At 43.3% G+C, this 22,620-nt stretch overlaps 1 protein-coding gene across 1 annotated transcript in view; it reads left to right on the top strand.

The window, feature by feature from the left end:
- SPC24 (SPC24 component of NDC80 kinetochore complex) overlaps positions 1–22,620 on the top strand; it is a 753,264-nt gene that overhangs the window by 379,501 nt on the left and 351,143 nt on the right. The window lies entirely within an intron of this gene.

Below are 22,620 nucleotides of genomic sequence, written 5' to 3'. Positions count from 1 at the left end.
TCTTCTCCTACTCAAAGCTAAGTACCCCGTTGGGGAAACTTTTTTCTTGCTCCAGTCCGATGTCAGAAAAAGTTAATAATTGTATTTCATGTGGGAAGCAAATACCTCATAAGGATTTTTATTCTTACTGTATTCCTTGCTTAGGCCCTGACCACAACGTAGCTAGTTGTCGGTTTTGTGCTAGATTCAAGCAACGTACGATTAAATGAAGGTATGATTTTGCATTTCATTACTTCGGTGGGCATTTTAATTACAAAATGTCGTCGGATACGGTTCCGACTACGGGAGTTCACAAACGACGCAAGGATAAAGACAGGCCTCCGAGGTCCAAATCAGACGATATTGTACAAGCAGAGCCAGCTTCAGGTTCGGCCGCCGTCAGTGAGGCGCTTTTGCAGCCCCTGTCATCGGCCATTTCGGAACCGATGGCCGAAACGGACTCCTACGAGGAGCCAACTAGGCCTTTGAATATTTCTGTTGCAGGACCTTTGGACAATGCTCCTTCGGATGGGTCCGGAGCCGCTGTGCAGGTACCGGCTTCCGAAGGGGTTTTCAGGCCTACTCGGCTTCTAATAAAGGCAAAGCCAAAGACAAAGGCAAAGACTCCTTCCAAATCAAAGACTGCAGCCCAGGCCTCTTCTGATCCGGCACCCAAGTCTCAGAAACAGTTACTTAAGATGGCGGAGGACTTATTTACTATGATTAGGGGTTCACATCCCCCTCCAGATAAAAGGCCTAGGCAGGAAGTGCATTATGACTCCTCTGATCAGGCTTCTGTTTCTTCAGTTTCTTCTTCTGACCAGGAATATTCTTTCCCTCCTTATGAGGATTCTGATGCTGAGGAATCCATTCCTTCAGCTTCTCCCCCTGAGGATTTCTCTTTTGGGGAAACATTGCATGAAATGAGGGAACATTTTCACTGGGAAGGACAGGAGTACTCGGAATCTAAGAAAAGACTAAGGGATTTTCTTCTTCTTCCCCAACATAGACCCCTGGCTATTCCTCCTATTTTGGATATTGTGGATGATGCTTTTTCGGAGGCTAACTTAACTCCTGACTCTCTTCCTCCAGCTCCTGTTAAGCCAGACAGGTATTATAGGGTCCCTGATTCCCACCAGTTTTTATACAAGAATCCTCCTGCTGATCCTGAAACCATTTCTCAGGGTCCTAAGGGGGTTAAGGCCGCGTCTGCTAAAAACCCCATTCCCACTGAGAAGGATTCCAGATCTTTAGAAAGATGGGGCAAAAAAGTGTACACTTCTGCTATTTTATCTATTAGGGCTTTAAACTGTCAGTTTCATATGCTGAAGTACCAGCAATTTCTTCTGTCTGTTTTAAAACAAAAGCTAACTTCCATTTCCGCCTGTGCAGATGATAAGGAATTACATGACTTAATGCATGCCACTGAACAAGTTGGGAAGCATGGTTTACACTGTGGATTTGATGCCTTGGAGGCTTCTTGTAGGGCTGCTGCCTCTGGCACAGTCATTAGAAGGCATGCGTGGTTAAAGGAACAAAACTTGCCAGATCAAGTAAAAGCTAAATTATTGGATGCTCCTGTTCAGCATAATGTTTTGTTTGGATCTAAAGCTGAAGAGGTGATAAAGAAGATGGAGGACAAGGAAAAATCCATGCAAACGGTTAAAGATTTCTTACAAGTACAGCCACCCAGATTTAGTAGGAATTGGCCTACAAAAAATTGGTCCTTTCCCAATTCAGACAGGCCTCAGAGGGGTAGATACAAACGCTCCTGAGGAAGGCCTCAAACGCAACCCTCTTATAGACCAAGACAGTGGACTGCTTCCACCCCTAGGGGAGGAGAGGACAGGTCGCAAGCTCATAGAAAACAGACTCAATGACTCCCTCTGTTGGGCTGCAGGAACTTCTTGCCTGGAAGCCCCTCTCAGAGGAAAACTTTCTCTTTTTCACCTAAACTGGACTCGTATAACCCAAGACAAGTGGGTTCTGGATGTGGTTTCAAGAGGTTACAGATTCCATTTTCATACCCTACCAAGACCAAGCAGATGGCCAGATCTTCCAAAACATCAATGGTTTGAGGCCTTAAACCAGGTGGAAGCTCTCTTGGCTACGAAAGCCATAGAACTGGTTCCACTTTCAGAGATGGGGCAAAGTTTTTACTCGAGGCTCTTTCTAGTCCCCAGAAAGCAAAATTCATGGAGACCCATTCTGGATCTGTCAGTCTTAAACACTTTTCTCGAGATACCAAAATTCAAGATGCTTACTCTACAGCAGCTACTTCCAATGCTGACCAAAAATGCATGGATGGTAACTTTGGATTTAAAGGAGGCATATTTACACATTCCCATCAGGCAGGAATGCAGAAAATACCTCCGGTTCAAGGCCGGATCGAGGCACTATCAATTCTCTGCGCTGCCCTTTGGATTGTCTACTGCGCCTATGGTCTCTACCAAATGCCTGGCTCCAGTAGTAGCTTATTGCAGACTCAAGGGAATTCAAATTTACCCTTATCTGGACGACTGTCTAATTCAGGCAGACAGCAAGGATGTCTTACTCCAGCATCTAGAATTTGTTCAGAATCTTCTCAAGTTCCTGGGATTCACTGTAAACATAAAAAAGTCAAATTTGACACCCTCACAACAGATAACTTTTCTGGGTGCTCTTCTAAACACAACAACCCAGATGGCATTTCTGACATACGAAAAACAGTTACAACTGGCTTCAACTTTCAAAACCTTGGCAACATTAACTCCGCTATCTGCAAGGAAATTCCTGCAGGCTCTGGGTTACATGGCCTCCTGCATCCTTCTCGTACCATATGCAAGACTACATATGAGGAAAATACAGTGGTACCTAAAAAGTGTATGGTCTCAGCATTGCCACAGTTTAGACGTACAGATCTCCGTCCAGCCTTGTCTTCAAAAGGAATTCCTTTGGTGGTCCAAGGCATGTACTCTAAACAAAGGAAAACCCTTCAGTCTGCCTCCAGCCACTCAGATACAAACCACGGACGCCTCAGATTATGCATGGGATCCCATTTTCAGGGCAACTGTCTGCAGGGCCTTTGGACAAAGGATCAGAAGCACCTGCATATCAATTTAAAGGAAATGTTAGCCGTTCAGAATGCTCTATTGGCCTTCTGGAATCTTCTACAACCAGGACAACTACTGATACGGACAGACAACACCACAGTTATGTGGTACATAAACAAGCAAGGGGGATCTCATTCCTATCCCCTTTGCAGACTAGCCATGAATATATGGAACACCGCTCTAGCTTGCAAACTGGACCTTCAAGCTCAGTTTATACCAGGGAAGCAAAACTTCCTGGCAGACAGTCTGAGCAGAAACCTGTCGGACCCACACGAATGGATGCTGGACACCGAAATATTCAAGATGATTACAGCAGTCTGGGGATGTCCTCACATAGACCTCTTTGCATCCCACCTCAATCATCAACTACAGATTTTTTGCACCAGGACATTCCACGAACTAGCTTGGAAAGTGAATGCACTATCATTCAGTTGGAGAAACCTCTCGGGGTATGCCTTCCCGTCTCTACCTCTTCTTCCACGGGTGTTATTAAAGATCAAACAGGACAAGCCCAAGATGATAATCTTGCTGGCCCCAAATTGGCCTCGACAGTTTTGGTACCCAACACTGAAAAACCTTTGTCTAGAGCCCCCTTGGGTTTTACCACAGACTCCAAACCTTCTGTCCCAACACCAGGGTCAGGTTCTGCACTCCCATGTCAAAACTCTCAGCCTGGCGGCCTGGTTAATCCAGGGTCTATGATTCATTCTCTCCTACCCAAGCAGGTTATGGATGTCATTTTAGATGCCAGACGTCCTAGCACTAGAAAATCTTATGCAGGAAAATGGAAAAGATTTTGCTCCTGGATGCAGGCTCAGGATTCAGATCCTCTTATTCCTAACATTCCTCTGATTTTACTTTACCTGACAGACCTCTTACATAAGGGTCTCTCTTTCTCTTCCATAAAGATACATGCCTCTGCTATTTCTGCTCATTATAATACAGACCCTCCAATCTTTTCCCACCAGCTCATGAGACAGTTTCTCAGAGGAGCTAAGAACTTAAGGCCCCCTAGATCTCCCCCCATTCCTGCTTGGGATCTCAACTATATTTTGGAAAAACTCACCTTACCTCCTTTTGAGCCTGCTGCCACATCTGACATCAAGTTTTATCTTGGAAAACAGCCATCCTGTTAGCTCTGATCTCTGCCAGGAGAGTTTCGGAGTTGCAAGCTCTCATGGCTGTGGAACCTTGTATTATTTTTCATCAAGACGGGGTGTCTTTAAGGACTAATCCTACTTTCATGCCTAAGGTGGTTTCCAAAGTGGCTTTAAATCAAACTATTTACTTGCCAACTTTTTCCCCACTCCTCAAAATAAGGGGGAAAGGATCTTGCATTCCTTGGATGTACACAGACAACTACGTTTTTACCTGGACAAGAACCAAGGAAATCAGAGCAATTGTTTGCTTCTTATGCTTCAAGTTCCCAAGGTAAAGCCATTTCAAAACAGACCATTTCTAAATGGATTGCTCATGGAATCAGATTTTGCTATTCACACCCTGGAAAGCAAATCCCAGGGAGTATAAGGACTCACTCTACCAGAGCTGCTGCCACTTCAGCTGCCTTCCTCAGGGGAGTTCCTACCAAAGACATTTTGGAAGCTGCAACTTGGGAGTTCAGTGCATACTTTTTCTAAGCACTACAGTCTACCTCTCTACTCTAAGTTTAGGGCAGGCTTTGCTTCTGCAGTCTTGCAGGGCCTTTTAGCCGCCCCCTCTACTTTATGACCACCTCCCTTTTATTCTGCTTTGGGATTCAACCCTACAGTCATGACTGCAACAGTGAAACACGATGAACATAGTACAGTTGTGTACACTTACCATAAATGTAGATGTTCAAGTGTCTTCACTGTTGCAGTCTGCTACCTCCCTCCTGTCCCCTCTTATTTTTTCTTTTGTGTGGTTCCCTTCTTCACCCTTCTTCTGAGGTGTATTTGCAAAGGGTATGGGATTTTACTCATTTTGGAACACCTGACATCTGGGGCAAGAAAAACTGGAGAACATGGCGTCGGCTGTCAGCTTTGTACCCCTGGCGCTCTGACGTCAGGGAGCATGGCTGAGCAACCGACGCCGGACCCAGACTTTGAGATTCTGGCCGACCGAGGTCTGCCTGCCGGCAGGGGAGAACCCTACAGTCATGACTGCAACAGTGAAGACACTTGAACATCTACATTTATGGTAAGTGTACACAACTGTACTTTCTGCATTAGGCAGAGCCCCCACTAACACTCTTCAAGAGAAACCTTGACGAGTGGATGGGAAACAAAATTTACCCCGGGGATCACTGCAGTGGCTCTGCTGGACAGAGGCACAACGAACTAATCTAAGGGGGGCAGCAAAAGCCAGCACATTCTGGCTAGGCTTATAGATGCCCTCGAGCAGATAGCCTAGTACTTACCTATGAACCTATAAGAAATCTGTCAATTAGGTTTTGATTGGCTGTTTTACATTGTTGGTGATATAAATAAGGTTAAATTTGTGAGGTATACATTCATCTGATTAAGTCTTTATTTTGATGAAACGCATTTTAACCTGTTGGGGGTTTGTGAGTACTGCTGTTGTGGGTTGTTTTATTTGGTGTGATTATTAAACAGATTTTCTTCTGCCTACTGGGTGTTGCTTCCTTATATCTGGGCTGTAGTTGGGGCTTCATTCTTCAATGTCACCAGAGTGGCCCAGATTTCACATTTATAATTTTTCCATAATTTTAGAGATGATGCTGGTGAGCATAATAGCATGATAGATGCCAGGGTCTGTGGTGGAGCTACCCTTGTGGAATAATAGTATAGCTTCCATTCTCCAAAGGTAAGTTACATACCCTTTGGAAGGACTAAGGTTGTAAGGGTTTAGGTTTAACAGACGTTCGACAATTTTGTACTGACTAATAGACAGCCTGGTTTATTGTGTGTTCATGTTGTCTGTTTTGGTTGTATAAAGCTTATGATACGATGTTGTCCTTCTCATTCTTCCTCACTGATGGGTTACAGATCCGACTTGGCCACATTTTCCAGACTTCAGATCCTAAACTCGAGCTCCTCCCTCTTCCCACAGTGCAGCACTCTACTTCTGATTCCTCAGATCTCATTTGCCTCCTCAGGGTCCAGAAGCAAACTTCCTAGTTCTTGTGCTGCAGCTGTTTAATCAACAAGTGATTTCCTCTGATGTTTTAATAATCGGTTCTTTACTATCTGCTTAACCTTTCTCTTGTAAGTAAATTTCTTTGCAGATTACAGCTCTTCTTCTTCCTCTTCTTACTCCACCACCACCTCAGGGTCTGTTGGCGACATATTTCCACTCTTTAAGTTCTTACCTTTTTCTGTGAACCGTGTTTTGTTTTTGGTAGCTTCTTCAGAGCTGTAGTCTTGGGCAGTTTTTTAATGTATTTGTCCCTTTAAGAGGACATCTATATTGCTCTCTTGCTTCCTCAGAGCTTATCTGGTTGTCTGGCCCTTGTTCCCTGTTCAACTGGTCGTGTTTTTTTTTTTCTCTGACCTGTTTGCCTCCGTGGGTAGCTTCCAGTGCTTTGTGGTTGTCAGGGTTATGTTGCACAGATGGCCTCCTGTAGTGTTTCACTCTGCTGTGATGTTTTCCTTGTGAGCACTGTAAAAACCCCTTCTGAGTTACAACTACTAACCCAACATGCCTTCACATCCATTGAAAAATGGATGTCAAACCATCACCTTGCTCTTAACCCAAATAAGACTAAACTAATCCTATTCACTCTCAACCCAAATAAGACTAAACTAATCCTATTCACTCTCAAAAAAACAATCTCCCTAGATAGGACCTTATTCTCTATCCATTCCCAGAAAATATTGAAATTATCTCAAGCACTAAACTGTTAGGTGTCCCCATTGATGCAACCCTCGCATTTGATCTCCACATACTCAGTAACATCAAAAAAACACATCAGAAGCTAGGCAAACGCTATAAGCATTGCTATTACCTCAACAGCACTGCAAGAAGACTCTAGCCTCAGCCTTTCTACTTCCGTCTCTGCTATATGGGACCCCTATCCTAACAAACATCCACTCATCTCTTAAAACTAAACTTAACTCCTGTTACAATAAAGTAGCTAGATCCTCAACTCTCCATTGTTCCTCATTGTAACAACTAAACTGGCTAGAAAGGCCACTCTATCTCGACTATCTTCACTTAACTACTGCACATAAAATAATATATAGACCCACAGCATGCCCATCTCTCTCCTCCCTGCTTTCATTGTACCAACCAAATAGACCTCTTAGATCAGAAAATAAAACTCTGCTCAAAGTAGACAAACCCCAACTCTCAGCTGGTAAATGCTCTATTCCTTCACTGTTTCCAAACTTTGGAATGCTCTCCCATACACAGTAACCTCCATGAGGCACCCGAGCACTCTTTAAAAAATCTCTTGGACAGCATCGCTCCTCCTGCTGGTGTTGCACATGCCAAAAATAACCCTCACTACTTCAAAATTTACCACTTAGACAACATCTCTCCTCCAGCTTGTTATGCCCATGTCAAAATTAACCTCTCTGGTAAACATTACCTCTTTTTCCCCTGTGTTCCACTCCAACCTCTGCCCCTCCTCTTTCCACTTTACTATCACTTTTTCCTTCCTAAACCAACTCTTTTCATTATCCTTGATTAACCCTCCTCTCTCTCCATCTCTTCTTTGTTTTCCACTTGCCTATTCCACCTGTCCTCACTTCTATGAATCTGAATCCTACCACTCTTACCGTTTTCTCCCTAATCATAATATATATACCCCAATATATTTTGAAATGTCTTACTCATAATGCATGTACTCGAATGTTCTAAATACCATATAAAAATAATCATAATATATATACCCCAATATATTTTGAAATGTCTTACTCATAATGCATGTACTCCAATGTTCTAAATACCATATAAAAATAATGCCTAGGATTGTTACTGTATTTTCCCCATCTAGCTAGTTATGTAACTGCAACTATATTTCTATGTTTTCTGTATTGTCTCTAGTTATCTATGTAACTGTAACAGAATTTCACTGTATTATTGTAATGTGTAACATCTGAAATGTATGTGGAGCTTTTCTCCCTGGGCCTCCACTGAAAATGGGCTTTCCTAGGCCCAGTCGACCTTCTCGGTAAACAAATGCAATAAATAAATAAAATAAATAAATGTAGCATTTTTTTCTCCGATTTAGGTTTTCTTGAGATAGAAGGTTGGGAGATGTGTCTGTGTGGAAGATCAGAGTTGGCATGTGACATTAGGGCGGCAGTTATTTTTCAGTACTAATTGTGGTCTGATCTTGTACTGGTCTTACTTATGAAGTCATTGCCTTTTTCTGGACCTTCGCCCTGACTAGCTGGGGGCTTTGGAGTGCTGTCCTACTTTACCTGTATGTGTGCTAATTTTTAAAAGGGCGAGAGAGAGAGAAGAGTAATGTTAATAAATTAAAATAGGAGAGAGAGCTTCTTCTGGGCTTAACCCCCCCCCCATGAGTAAAAGAAACAAAACAAGGCTTCAAACCCTTGTGTGTTACAAAAACGGAGAACCCTTAACCTTAACCCTTTGGTTTAGAAGCTCAAGACCTCCTTCCGTTCCCTACTAATCCTCGGATCCGTTAGGTTGATGCCATGTTTTTTTCCCTTTTTTGGTCAGTCTTCTCTCAGATCCAAGTTTTTCCCTTCAGACTCTATCTGTATAATTTTTTTCCTGGGATCCTAGACCTAGGATCTGTTACATACCTGACTTATTGGGGAGAACGCATCAGTTCTCGGATCCGATGCTGAGGATTCTAAGTGAAGTGGCTTCCTCGTAACCAAAGCTTCTTTGGATCTGGGATGTTAGGCCGGTGCACTCTCCAACAAGGTACTTCTCTGATCCAAAGCCCCCCTTTGGATCTGAGCTGGTGGGTCACAGTTCAGCCAATGCAGTATCTAACTACACTTCTTTGGATCCTAGGCATGGAACCAACAGACAACAGCACTAGTCTCCTCTCAGATCCGAGCTGTTGAGTTAGTGCAGTTCCTAACAAATTCTTCTTAGGATCCCACTGTCAAGTGTCGGACCCGAACCTCCTCCAATCTGTGCTGATGTGCCAGTGAAGCTTCTATCAATCATCTTAGAACCACTGAGTCAGTGCTGCTGCTCAGGATCTAAAGCACCCTCCGATCCAAAGACTTCTTGACTGTCGCTCCTTTTTTCAGACATTGAAGTCTACTCAGGTCTTACCAGTCAGGATTTGTATTAAGTGCTCATCCAGTATATATTTCTGGTCTGGGGTGCTGCCCCCACCCTCCCCCCGGAAGCATTTAGGCTTATTGGCCATTCTCTCAGTTGCCTTATTCAAAGAACTGAAATTAGCCAAAGTTATCCTTTCTAGGTGGCCATGATGGGATCATTCTACTAGACCCATGGGCTGTCGTATACCCCTTGGGTCTTTTCTTCTTGCGCCCTTTCCTACCTCACAAATGAAGGCCCTTAGGAAGTATGGCTTCCCTGTCCCTGTTCGATGGCATGGTGGGGCAGTTTAAAGGTCTCGATCTTGTCCTCAACATGCAAGTTTTGATACTGACTTCTGACACTACTTGGCCAGATGTTATTCCTTGTATCTTTAATCCTTCTTGGACTCATTGTACCCATTGTGGCTCCAGCTCTCCATGGGATATGCATTTCTCACCTGCTCCAGCTTACAGCTTTACCTCAGGGACTGAAGTGCTACCCTAAATTACGACCTCTATTCCAGTCTATCCCACTTCCATTCACTAAACTTGGAATGTATTTATTAAGGAAACAAGTCCCATTTCCCTCCTGTGATTCTAACCACTTATGGAAGCTGTTGGGAGAGGGTGTTTTCTTCACTATTCCTGATTTTCGGGACCCAACTGACCAATTCTGCGTGGGTAATAAGCATACTACCCAGAGGTTATTTTCTTGCCTTCTTAGACACTAGAGTGCTGGAGGGTAGGACGCTGCCCATCTTACTGTTCTGGGCAGGGATGTTTGGATGTGCTCTATAAGTTTATGCAATACCTACTATTGCATCTAGTTAAACAGGTGCTCCAGCAAATTTTAGAGATTTCCAACTAGCAGCCAGTCACTTCCAGCTTAGAGCTCCTCTCTCCAGGCTTACCTCAGTTCCCACTGTGTATGTCATATTCATAGGTTCATACTAGGCTATCTGCCCTAGGGCATTTATAAGCCTAGCCAGCGTGTGTTTGGCTTTCGCCACCCATTTTAAATTAATTTTGCTATGCCCTTTTTCGAGGTTAGTATACTGTGCCTGTCTAACAGTGACACAGAAGTGATACCTGGGGTAAACCTACGATCTCCCATCCACTCATCAAGATTCCTCTTGAAGAGAGTCAATTAGGGACTCTGCCTAACCTGGACTGGGATTTTATTCCCGAATGAAGGGAGCCTCTGGGTTATGAATCTGTCCCTCCAGCATGTCCTATTTATTTCAGTGCTGAGGTTCAAGTCTCTCAAGCGCGTAGCTCAATGGGATTTGTATTTTCTGAGGTGCAGCATGTCCATTAATTCCGGGTTGGACATGGCTTTATACGTCAGGCACAGATCGCCTCTGAGCAGGCGGTATGCCACTGAGTAGAGCTGGAGTTTCTTTAACCGGGTAGCATATGGCATCTGTTTGAGCCCTTTGATCCTCTTGGTGAGGTACTTTTGGGGTCTTTCCAGTTGCTGCAGGTGTCTGGTAAGGTACATCCCAAAAGGGGCATTGTACTCAGTTATGGGCCTGATGAGGGATGAGTAAAGAGGCACGATGACCTCCCCTGATCTAGATGTGAATCCCTTCATGATTAGGTGGGATATATAAAATGTTTTTCTAACCACTTTAGCCATGTGGTTGTCAAATGAGAGATTGCTATCAACTTGGGTCCCCAGGTCCCTAATTACTTCTTCTGTACTTAATGGATTATCGCCTATGTGGTAATTTGTGGGCACTTTGTTTTTGCCAAAGGGGATGACTATACACTTTTTGGCGTTTAGCTTGAGGCCATGGCTCTGGCACCAGATGTTCATCGTGCATACAGCTGCAGTCATTACAGATGGGTTCTCCTGCCATCAGGCGGGTCCTCGGTCAGCCGAATTCCAAAGTCTAGGTCCGGTGTCGGTTGTAGTCGCTTCTTCCCTGACGTCAGTGCGACAGGGGTATAAAAGAACCAGCCGACGCCATTTTCTTCAGTCTTTTTTGCCGCGCGGTGCCCGAAGCAGAAGCAGTTTGTAAGTGCCGGTCGGCCAGCTCCTGAAATTACGAAAATTTTGAAACCGAAGTCTTCTTTAAAGCTAAGTACCCCGTTGGGGAAACTTTTCTTGCCTCAGACCGATGTCAGACAAAGTTAACAATTGTATTTCTTATGGGAAGCAAATACCGCGTAAGGATTTCCATTCCCTCTGTATACCTTGTTTAGGCCCAGACCACGACGTCTCGGGCTGTCGCTTTTGTGCTACTTTCAATAAACGCACTATTAAGCGTCGGACGGAGTTCGCCCAGCATTACTTTGGGAAAGCTTTTAACTATATAATGTCGTTGGAGACTCCGTCTCCTGTTTTGTCCAAAACACGCAAGGACAAGGACCGACACGTGAGATCCGCGGCCTCCACCGATACCACGCCAAAACCGACTACACGTGGTCCGGTTCTCAGCGAGGCGCCTACGCAGCCCCTGACTATCAACGACGCTTCTCTGGCGGTGTCCTCTGTAACCGAGGCCGCAGGTTCCTCGGCCCACACTCCGACTACAGATACCGAAGCCACTGTTAGTGTTGAGCCTCATAATGTGGACAGGTCTACCTCCACCCATGGTGTCTTCAGGCCTTCCTCTTCCTTTTCCATCAAGGCCTTTACTAAGTCTAAATCAGCCGTGCACTCCAAGAGACCTGCTGCACAGGGCCCATCTCCAGGTCCCATGCCTAAAAAGCAGATGCTTAAAATGGCTGAGGATTTAATTACTCTTATCGGGGGTTTCCAACCCCCACCGGACAAAAGACCCAGAGTGGAGGAAGAATCACCCTCTTCTGATCAGGGCTCCATTATTTCAGAGCATTCTGATGAGGAGGAACATTCTTACTCCCCTTTTGAAGACTCCGATGCAGAGGAGTCCATTCCTTCTGTACCCCCCCCCCCCCAGAGGATTACTCATTCGGGGAAACCTTGCATACCTTGAGGGGACACTTCCACTGGGAAGGCCAAGATTATTCAGATTCCAAGAAAAGGCTTAGGGAATTTCTTTTGTTACCTCAGCACAGGCCTCTGGCGATACCTCCTGTCTTGGACATACTTGATGATGTTTACTCGGAGGCCTGCCTTAATCCGGATTCCCTGCCTCCAGCCCCAGTCAAGCTTGATAGGTACTACAGAGTCCCTAACTCACACCAATTTCTTTACAAAAGCCATACTGCTGACCGTGAAACCATTTCTCAGGGCCCCAAGGGAATGAAGGCCTCTACTGCTAAAAATCCATTACCTTCCGAGAGAGATTCTAGATCCTTAGAAAGGTGGGGGAAAAAGGTATATACCTCGGCTACCCTAGCCATGAGGGCTTTAAACTGTCAGTTCCATATGCTTAAATATCAACAGTTTTTGTTATCACAACTGAAAAGTAAAATGTCACAACCTGAACAACCAGATTTGAAGGAGTTGCAGGATATGATGCATAGTGCAGAACAAGTGGGTAAGCACACCTTACAATGTGGTTATGATGCTCTAGAGGCCTCAAGTAAAGCTGCTGTTACAGGATCAGTCATACGTAGACATGCCTGGCTTAGGGAACAAACCTTGCCTGATCATGTCAAAGCGAAATTACTAGATGCTCCTCTACAAAAGGATGTATTATTTGGTGCTAATGCTGAGGAGGTATTAAGGAAAATGGAAGAAAAAGCTAAATCTATGCAAACTTTTAAAGATTTTCTACAGGTACAACCACCACGTTTTAGTAGAAATTGGCCTTCAAAAAATTGGTCCTTTCCAGCCTCGGACAGACCCCAAAGAGGTAGATACAGGCGCCCAAGGGGCAGAGGACAATCTCAAGGATCGTATAGAGGCAGACAATGGCAAACTCCAACACCAAGAGGTGGCGAAGATTGTTCACAGCAATACAGGAAGCAAACCCAATGACTTCCCCCTTTGCATGCCAAGCAAGGCTCAAATGGCAGCACCCTTAGGAGGAAAGCTGGCATTATTGTCAAAAAATTGGCATATTGTCACAAAAGACAAATGGATCCTGGACATTATAAACAGAGGCTACAGATTTTATTTTCACACCCTTCCAAAAATGAGAGGCATGCCGAACCTGCCACACAATCAAAGGGCAGAGGCTCAAATACAAATTTCAAAGCTCATGGACATGAAAGCTATTCAAGAGGTACCTACTCACGAACAAGGTCAAGGTTTTTATTCCAGACTATTCCTGGTGCCAAGGAAGGGAACAGATTGGAGACCCATTTTGGACTTATCCATCCTAAACACATTTCTACTCGTACCAAAATTCAAGATGCTCACTTTACAGCAGCTTCTTCCCATGCTGGGCAGGGGGTCTTGGCTGGTATCATTGGACCTCAAGGAGGCATACCTGCATGTCCCAATCAGACAAAGCTGCAGAAGATACCTCAGATTTCTTGCAGGTTCAATCCACTATCAATTCTCTGCATTGCCCTTTGGCTTATCTACTGCGCCCAGAGTATTCACGAAATGCCTGGCATCAGTAATTGCTTACTGCAGACTTCAAGGGATACAAATATACCCTTATTTGGGCGACTGCCTGATCCAAGCGGACAGCAAACACATACTTCTGGAACATCTGGCTTATGTAACACGGTTATTGAATTCTCTGGGATACACAGTCAACAAAGAGAAATCCAGGCTAACGCCATGTCAGAAAATAATTTTCCTGGGTGCCAACTTGGACACAAACACCCAGATGGCCTATCTTACGCCAGAGAAGCAGGGGTAACTAACTCAATACTTCAAGACACTAGCAAATTGCACCAGGCTTACTGCAAGGAAAATCCTGCAGGCTCTGGGATTCATGGCATCTTGTATTCTACTCATCCCATGTGCAAAGTTGCATATGAGGAAACTTCAATGGTACCTAAAAAACCTATGGTCTCAACACAGCCACAGTTTGGAAACAATAATACCACTAATTCCATGTTTACAAAAGGAGTTTCTATGGTGGGCTCAAGCATGCTAAACAAACATAGGTCTTCCATTCTGCAAGCCTCAAGCAAATCAAGTCATCACAACAGACGCCTCAGACTACACCTGGGGGGCGCACATGACAGACCGGTGCATTCAGGGCAAATGGTCCCAAAAGGAAAAGCACTTTCACATCAATCAAAAGGAGATGCTAGCAGTAATAAATGCTATTATAGCTTTCAAAGACCTTCTGCATCCAGGCCAACTATTGATAAAGACAGACAACACCACAGTAATATGGTACATAAACAAACAAGGAGGAACACATTCATACCCTCTATGCAGGCTGGCCATGTCACTTTGGAACATGGCTCTGCAGTTGCACATCGAGCTTCAAGCACAGTACTTGCCAGGCATGGAAAACCCGCTGGCAGACAACCTAAGCAGAAATATGACAGATCCACACGAATGGAAGTTGCATCCTCAAGTTTTTGCAGAGATAATCCAAGCGTGGGGAAGGCCAGACATAGATGTCTTTGCCTCCCACAAAAATCATCAATTAACAAAATTCTGCTCAAGGACATTTCATCCAAAGGCCTGGAGAGTGGACGCTCTGTCTTTCAGTTGGACAGCACTGACAGTTTACACCTTCCCACCTCTTCCTCTACTGCCCAAGTTTATGCCTTCCCACCTCTTCCTCTACTGCCCAAAGTGCTTTTAAAAGCAAGATTAGACAGACCAAAGATGATTCTGATTGCTCCAGACTGGCCAAGACAACACTGGTACCCGCTCCTGAGGAGCCTGACACATTCTCCTCCATGGACCCTACCTCTAATGCCTCTTCTTCTGACTCAGCACAGCTACAAAACTCTTCACGGTCAGCTGAAAACACTCAATATGGCCGCATGGAAGATTCCTTAACATCACAACAGACCCTACTCTCCAAGGAGGTGCGGGATGTCATTTTGGAGGCCAGAAGGCCGTCCACTAGAAAAGCTTACTCCGCAAAATGGAAACGGTTTTGTGCTTGGAATGAGAAAAAGGGCCAGGATCCTGGAAAACTGAATTTGCCTCAAATATTACAGTATCTAGCTGAACTGCTAAGCAGTGGACTTTCATTCTCCTCCATCAAAATCCATGCGTCAGCCATTTCTGCAGAATACAACACTGATCCACCTTTATTCTCTCACCCACTTTTAAGACAGTTCCTCAGAGGGGCTAAGAATATAAGACCCCCAAGGAAACAACCAATTCCTGCTTGGGATCTTAATTACATTCTAGAAAAGTTAATCTTGCCTCCTTTTGAGCTAGCTGCCTCAGCAGATTTGCAATATTTGTCCTGGAAAACAGCTTTCCTTCTGGCTATTACCTCAGCTCGTAGGGTCTCGGAACTACAAGCCGTCATGGCTGTGCAGCCCTTTATCATCTTCCATCAGGACAGAGTTTCCCTACGAACCAACCCTTCATTTATGCCTAAGGTGGTTTCCAGGGTAGCTTTAAATCAGGCCATTCACTTACCTACCTTTTTCCCTAACCCTCAAAACAAAGGGGAAAGGCTGCTACATTCCTTGGACATCCACAGACAGCTGCGTTACTATTTGGACAGAACAAAGCCTTTCAGAAAATCAGAACAACTCTTTGTGTCCTATGCTGCAGGAGCTCAAGGGAAGCCAATTTCCAAACAGACAATTTCAAAATGGATAGGCCACTGCATACGTGTTTGTTACTCTTTTCATGGTAAATCTGTACCTGCAGGCATCAGACCCCACTCCACAAGGGCCACAGCTACCTCTGCAGCCTTCCTCAGAGGATTTCCTACCAAAGATATTTTGGAAGCAGCCACTTGGAGTTCTGTGCATACCTTCACTAAACACTACCACCTACCTTTATTCTCCAAAACTAGAGCAGGCTTTGCCACTGCAGTTTTGCAGGGCATTCTGGCTTCTCCCAGTTCCACCTAGTGCCTACCACCCCTTGCGTAGCTTTGGGATTCTACCCATCTGTAATGACTGCAGCTGTATGCACGATGAACATAATACAGTTCTGTACCTACCATAAATGTAGATGTTCGAGTGCTAATACAGCTGCAGTCCAGGTCCCCCCCCCCTCCTTCCCCTCTTGGGACAGGCCTAGTGGCTACGCCTCCTCACACAACCTGTTTGGGGTTATTCTTTGATGATGTATTTGCTTGCAACTACTGTTTTTTGACTATTTTGCATTGCATTATATATATATGTACATGAGATTCAAAATGGCTGCCATCCTGTAAGCAGTGTTTTCACAGAGCTCTGCCATTCACCTTCAATTCAACAGCTAATTATAAAGACTGAAAGCCTTTTTTAAGGTATAATAACACTATAGAATAAACAAGAATTCTTACCCACGACGTTGACCAACCTTGCTGAGGAAGAGAGAACCTCTAATGTGAAGGATTGTACCTGATCTGACTGACTCTTCTGGTGCTGTTCCGGACTGCATGTGCTCTAGGCCTCGGAGGCCTACTACTCCTGTGAAGAAAGAGGGCATTGAATACTACACATAATCATGATGAAAGAACTAGACCACATGAAAACTCAAACCACTAAAGCAAAATTCTCAACTATAGCCTCCCCAGAAAAGGAGGTCACCACAAAGAGGGCCAGGACGACTAAACAACAAGAGGCATCTAAGGCACCACCAATAACACCAAAAGTGAAACCTGACTTAAATTACATGGAGGAACTAAAGACTGCCCTGCAACCTATTCAGTCAGCAATCCAAGACCTCTCACAACAGCTTAAAGCTTTTAATGTCTCCATCGACAGAATATTAACTAGAATGGATAAAACTGAAGCAAAGGTCCTAGAAAATGAGATAAAAATTGACCAACTACAGAAGGAGCAAAGTAACAATGACACAAACATAAAGAATATACAACAAAAGTTAACAGACCTCGAAGCCAGGTCCAGACGCAACAACCTCATCATTAGAGGCATCCCAGAACAGGTCACACAACTGGATTTATTGGAGAACATTTCTGAAATTCTGTCTGCATTTCTGGATAAAGAACCTCTTTCAGACAAATTGATCATAGAACGCGCACACACAGCCTTAAGACCTGCATCTGACAAGCGTAATCCGAGACCAGTCTACGTTAAGCTCTTAAACTATCAACATGTCTACAAATTAATAAGTGCAGCAAAAAGGAAAAAATACATAGACTGGAAGAACAACAAAATATATCTATCTCCAGATCTACCACTTTCAATCAAACAGGAAAGACAAAAACTAGCCCCTTTCTGCGCCTATTTGATCAAAAAACAGATACGATTTCAAATGAGGTATCCCAATACCCTCATTTTCACCCATCAGGGAGTCCAGTTTTCAGCACAAAGTTACTCTGAAGCGGTTGCGGTCTTCAAAAGGACCTTTAATGAATGTCCGGACAAACCAGACCAAAAGGTTTAAATCTACTTCTATAAACGTGAGTGACTGTGTGTCAGTTCTAAACAACTGTAACATTTTGCGCTCAAAATCACAGGCTTACCGTGAGATCTGATCCTTTTGGTCCCCTCATAACACTCAGTGTCAGTAGGATCCATTACCTTCGAAGCAGCATTTCGACTGGCCCTATTCTGCAGTCCCGTCGCCATATTCCATAGTGCCATCTAAGGATCTTTGACCCCAGGAGTTCCCTGCTTCCTCAACGCCCTTAAAGACATATAGCCTACTAATGCTGACATGGCTTACAGGCACCACAAGAAAGAGGAAACGTCGGTTTTTGGATCAGGCAAGCTGACATAACGTACACTAGCGTTGGGAATGTGGAAATAGCGACGGAGTTTTTTCCGACGCTCTCCCCCTTCTAGTTAATTTCTTAACTGTCCATAACACATTGGAGAGTGCTGCACATCTTGAGAATACACAATCAAGCGGAATTAATTCCTTGCGACTTGCTGTATCACGCATATGCAAGTATCGCCAGTTGTTACTGTATAACCACAGCTCTTGTCTTCCGATGTAGGATCCACGAACTTAGTGACTTCAGACTTCTTGCATTTATGTGTGTGACAGCTATATAATACACTTAAATGTTAATATTTGGCTATAGAAAATAAGTAATGTTTACACACAGTCATAATTAAAGGTAACGATAGTTAGATGTTTTCAGCACTGCTAAAAATGGCACTGATGCAAACTGCAAGTTTGTGGTATTGGTAGAGAGCAATAGAGTTCTGCCGGCGCTCACAGCTCTTAGTTCACTTCCTTCTGAATGCCATCTTTGTAGAGTCTAAATGTCCTCCTTATGTGTGCAGGGTTTTCACTGGGCGCTCCGTTTCTGTCCACATATGAAATACACGCATGCATTAATTGGGCATAGCTATATGTATGATCTGGAAGTGTGGAAGTATTTATATCCTCTGATGGGTCTGCCTGTTTTTAAGAGGTGTACATAGTTTCTTGGGATAAATTGACACTCGCACATGACTCTGCATTAGATAATATGGCATGAATCCAGTCTATTTAGCGCTCACAGTAAATGTTAGCATATCCGACATAGCTCGGTTCTAACGAAACTGCTTTAATATGTGTCATTACTCCATTTAATGTCCAAGTGAATGAGCCTACCTTGACTCATAGCATTTTTCCATGTACTGCCTGGATCGTACTTTAGAGGTCGCTGTTTCATTTGGCTTACAAATTTTTAGTATTACTGCTTTTTCTGCTCAAGTGAACGAGCCTGTCCCGATTTATAAATCTCCTTTATGTGCTGTTGGTATTAGACGTTTGATATTCTTATGTTATACTCACAACATTTATTACTTTATTAGAAGTAACCTGCCTTCTGAGACTTTTTATATTCTGACAGACTGTAGGATATATGTGGGATAATACTGTCTTGGGGGAGGGGGGCTTAACTCCACACTCTCCTTCTATAAATAAAGGGTAGTTACTGAGAATTTATGATGGCAGTCACCTCTATGGTAACTGGATCTAATGACAGCAGTACAACACAGGGACCTGCAACTATGGAGAATGCTAGATTTTCTGTCACAACATTGCTTGGTATTCTAGATCTGCAGGTTTGCAAAGTCCAATTCTACACCTAATTGTATTTAAGCCATTCGGATGTATTGTTCAATTTTAACTTTGATGTAACTTTGAGGTTGTAATTAGATGCTTTTGCATAGTGATACATCAATATATAGCAACTAAAAGTTCTTCATTATATGATTTGAATACTGCATTCATGAGGAAGATATGACCATTTCAGTTTCTTATGAGTTCTTTAAACTTGAAAAGGAACCCGATGAGCCCAAACGCGTGCCATTTGTATTTGCGCATTATCAAGTTAGCATTATTTGGTGCGGCATCTTATACAATTTTGTATTATTTTGGTATGTTTAGCCGATTATTTTGTCAGCTTTTTCTTTTATACCATGTTTTTTCTACCTAAAAAAAAAACTGCACTCTCGTCTTTCACTTCAGTTGTAGATCAGTAGTTGGTCCTTCTCATATGTGTGTCACTCATTCTTAAAACTTTCTGTTGCAGGGTGCTGTAACCTCTCTTATACATATCTGAGGAGAACCGACCTCCCTCTGAAGTATGATGTTGATTTGATTCTTATGTTGTTGGCTATTATTTTAGAATCCAATCTTTTTTGTTTCCATGACAAGATTTTTCTGCAGAAGGATGGCGTAGCTATGGGCACTTCCTGTGCCAATAGCTACGCCAACTTGGTGATGGCAGAGTGGGAACATAGCTTCTTGTTTCAGAATAGTTTGTTTCAGGAGTCAGTACCATTCTATAGGCGTTTTGTGGATGATCTCTTCCTTGTGTGGAGTGGCTCTACAATACAATTAGAGTCCTTTTTTACACAGATCAACATGTCTGTCACCTTTCTGAAGTTTACTATGGATTGGTCGAAGACCACCATTCCTTTTTTAGATGTCTTTGTTGATAAATTACCCTGTGGGATAGTCAACACGGGTGTCTATCGCAAGACCTGCCATAGGAATACACTGCTGCATCGTTCGAGCATGCATCCTGGCTATGTATACAAGAACATAGTGAAGGGACAATCAATGCGGATGTCTAGATATACACCCCTAGACAGTCATCTGGCAAGTGAATTAGGAGACCTTAGCAGCAAATTGAGGGAACGTGGCTATGACCACTTAGATATCTCCAGAGGGATGGCGGGCATTGCAGATCTGAGGATAGACAGAGCGAAACCATATTTCTCAGATGGTGCTGTTGAAATATACGCGGGAGAGGCCAGTGATGGCTTGGATAGCCAAGAGGGCGGTTCAAATATGGACAATGGAATTGCATTTCCCATTTTTACACCAGGGATGTAGGTACACTTAAAGATATTTTCTCTAAGCATTGGCACGCTTTTATCAGTTGACCCAACTATTAAGAGCCTTACAGGTACTCGACCTAGATTCGTTTACGGAATAAAAGAACTTAAAGAGTTTGCTCTGCTACCCAAGGGTCCATAATGATCCACCTGCTTTGTTGGGTCCCTACATGACCACATGCGACAAATGCAATTTTTGTTCATATATAGAAACCGACCCTGTCTTCCGATATCCATATGGTTCGGTATTTACTACATCAGGACGAGGGCAATTGTATGTCCAGAGATGTAGTTTACCTAGCCTGCTGCACAGTCTGTCCAGCCTACTATGTAGGCAAGACCAATAGGACACTGAGGGATAGGATTCGTGAGCATGTATACCACACAAGGAGAGGTACTACACATAATGCACTATCCAAACATACTAATGACAAAGGTCAAGAGCATCGTTTTAAGTTCAGGATCTTGGAACAGATCTCAAGGACATACAGGAGAGGGGACATTAACAATTATACAGAGACCAGGGAAATCCATTGGATTATTAAGTTTAGGGCAGATATCACCCCAGGTCTCAATGGAAGGGTTCCCCTGACCTTTGCTGAAATCAAGAAGGTTATTGTCCAAAAGATGTTAAGAGGCTATGAAGAGTTTTTACTTTGTGGCCAGTAGGGTCTTTTGAACCTTTATATGCATAGATGCTCTGTCAATGTTTTGATAGTTATGTTATTAAAAATTTTTCCTCCCCCATCTGTCACACATACTTTTGATTCATTTATTCCAATAATGGATATGAATATGAATGGCTTTGTTTTGAAATGCCGTACTGTTTTATGATGGTGTATAGGAATTTTATATATGACTTTTTACATGATATTTTTAATGAGCCATGTACCTTTAAATAATGGACAGGATTTTGGCGCCATTTTGGCTTTTTAAACTGATGTTTACAGACAGTTTAGTTGTATAGGTCTGAAGAAGCTCATGCGAAAGCGCTCACCTCTTTTTATTAATAAACCTGCTTTTTACATACCTCGCCTGCACTTGGATTATTTACATCATTGGCTATTGGATTTAGGAGCTACTTGTGATTTAAATGAGACTGCAATCCTCCATTGTTTTGCTCAGCGGTGTTTGTTTTTAACTATTTATCTTTGAGCTTGTTGTTCCGTTGAGCATTCACTCCACTGGTCCTCTTTATTCATTATACTCTCTTATACATAGACATTTTCCCCCCTCCAACATAGAACATTTAACCCATTAACACTATTTTTAACTCTTTTGAGTGCTTATAACTACTTGCAATTGATGTATTTCATCGAGATGGTGAAAAAAGGGGAAAATCAGAATACATTATTCCCTTCTTATATGCTGTAACCTCATATGTGAATATAGTCAGATTTTTAGAGTATGCCTGCACTTCTGGAAATAGGGATGTATAAACCACATGTTTAGTGGGCACAGTAAATGGACGCATGTATGTTATAGCCCGGTAGTGGCGAACCTACATTAATTTTGGGCACTACTGCATTCAACGTCATATGAATGAGCCTACTTTGATTTATAGCATTTCTTCATGTACTGCTCGTATTGTACGTTGGAGGTTTTTGTTTCCTTCCTTACATTAACTTTTACCATTACTGCTTTTACTGTTCAAGTGAATGAGCCTAGTTTCATCCATAGCATTTCCGCATGTGCTGCTCTTGTTATATTTTAGAGGTCTTGGTCTCATGCCATGGGAAACGGCCACTGGCACTGGCCATTATATGTTTTTGTTGAAATGCATAGAGAACTGCTAGATTAGCTTAAATAACATGCGCACGCTGGCATCTGGGCCCATGCATTTGAAAGACCTTTTAAATGACTTAGAAGCATAGGGCCAATGTGCCAAGACCCAAGAAAGTGCCAGGGTGTCGGTCCTGATTGGTTAACTTTGCTTACAACGCTTCACTAAGCATAAGAACATTGTATGTGATTACTGATGATTAACAACACCATATTGGTATTTGGTATAATTCAAACAAATTTTTCTCATCCACGTTTAGCATAGGTATAAGTTCATAAGGATAAGTATCATA

This window comes from Protopterus annectens, chromosome 9.part0 (genome assembly GCF_019279795.1).
Source record: "Protopterus annectens isolate FY-2018-M chromosome 9.part0, PAN1.0, whole genome shotgun sequence".
In the NCBI taxonomy this organism is placed as follows: Eukaryota; Metazoa; Chordata; order Ceratodontiformes; family Protopteridae; genus Protopterus; species Protopterus annectens.
The sequence above is the reverse complement of the archived record's forward strand: the minus strand, read 5'-3'. Positions and strand labels throughout refer to the sequence as shown.